The sequence below is a fragment of the Priapulus caudatus genome, unplaced genomic scaffold, assembly GCF_000485595.1.
Source record: "Priapulus caudatus unplaced genomic scaffold, Priapulus_caudatus-5.0.1 Scaffold121, whole genome shotgun sequence".
Lineage (NCBI taxonomy): Eukaryota > Metazoa > Priapulida > Priapulimorpha > Priapulimorphida > Priapulidae > Priapulus > Priapulus caudatus.
Window position 1 is genome coordinate 174,117 of NW_014577182.1, and position 1,387 is coordinate 175,503.

The 1,387-nt window shown below is 45.4% G+C and overlaps 1 long non-coding RNA gene across 1 annotated transcript; it reads left to right on the forward strand.

The window, feature by feature from the left end:
* The first annotated feature begins 155 nt into the window (after positions 1-155).
* LOC106805629 lies at positions 156-1,352 on the forward strand. The gene is made up of 3 exons (XR_001393447.1): positions 156-232; positions 797-919; positions 1,281-1,352. It is a non-coding gene; the product is annotated as an uncharacterized LOC106805629 (long non-coding RNA).
* Positions 1,353-1,387: the final 35 nt, after the last annotated feature.

Below are 1,387 nucleotides of genomic sequence, written 5' to 3' on the forward strand. Positions count from 1 at the left end.
TATATATATATATATATATAAATGTGTGTGTGTGTGTGTGTGCGTGTGTGCGTGCGTGCGTGCGTGCGTGCGTGCGTGCGTGCGTGCCGTTCACCCTTTTTCTCTACTTGGTAGCCTAGCAAGCAGAACGGAAGGAACTTCAAGAAGCGAGCGCAGGACTTTCTGCTGAAGTGGTCGTTCTTCGGCGCTCGCATCGTGCAGAGCCTGACGCTAAACAACGCTCAGAGCTTCGGTGATTAGTCCACAATGTGTCCGTGTTATCATGTCATGTCATCGGTGTTGTCCTGCTCTGTCAACCCTGGTGTCAGGTCTTATCACTTCTGCTGTCCTGCCCTAACATCCCAGCTGCCCCTGTCCCTCTGTCTTATTAGCCTCGTCACCCTGTCTTACTTTTCCCGTCTTCATATTTTATTAGGACTGTTCTCTTGTCTTAATTGCACAACCCTGTTTTATTTGCCTTGTCTCGTGTGTGATTTGCCCTGTCCTCCTATCACAAACTCGATATTCGCGGTCTTATTTTTGAATATTCTTCCATTTTTCTTCTTCTCATTCTTCCGTCTGAATAATCCGAGTTAATTTTATTATTTCTATACTCCTACCTTACTACAGATGCCAACGACCTGTAGTGTGTGCATCGGAATGTCTGCGAATGAATAAAATCAATGGACCTTTGGCACGCTAGAACAAAATTACCCACTTCTCTTACCTTCAACAAATATTCAAGCATTATATTACGGCAGCTAATAGTATAGACACTGTGGGGGAACGAATGTGTGAATCTCATTGCTCCCTGCAGGTTCGTTTCATCTCATCCGCATGCTGATGGACGAGTATGTGCTGCTCGCTATTGAAGCCCAGCTGAACGGAGAGCAGGATGCGGAAATGCAGGCCAGCTTCGAAAAACATTACGCAATCAACGGTAACGCCATCTATCGGTAGATCGCATGCAGTAGCGATGACGAGAATTTATGTATGCGGTCTTGTTGTGGTGATCGCTCGCATAGCATTCCAGTGTGTGTGGGGGAGGGGGTCAGTTTTCATAAGCATCAGCAGCGAGGATGTGCTGACCTAGCTATAATGTCAATTACATGCTTATGGGATGTGCAGTATCGGGAAGATGAGCGAGGGACTAAGGATTATTCATCGTTATAACATCGCATATTTCGTTATTCATCGTTATAACATCGCATATTTCGTTATTCATCGTTATGCATCGAACATCGTTATTCATCGCAGAGTTGCGCGATTTTTCTCCTCTTACATCTTCTCGCTTCTACTAGACACATCACGCATCTTCAACATGTCGGCCGGACCCGGAACCTGTTTCCTCGCCAATCGATCCGGGGCTGGTATTATACAGGTACATGTATGTGTATATGTTATATAT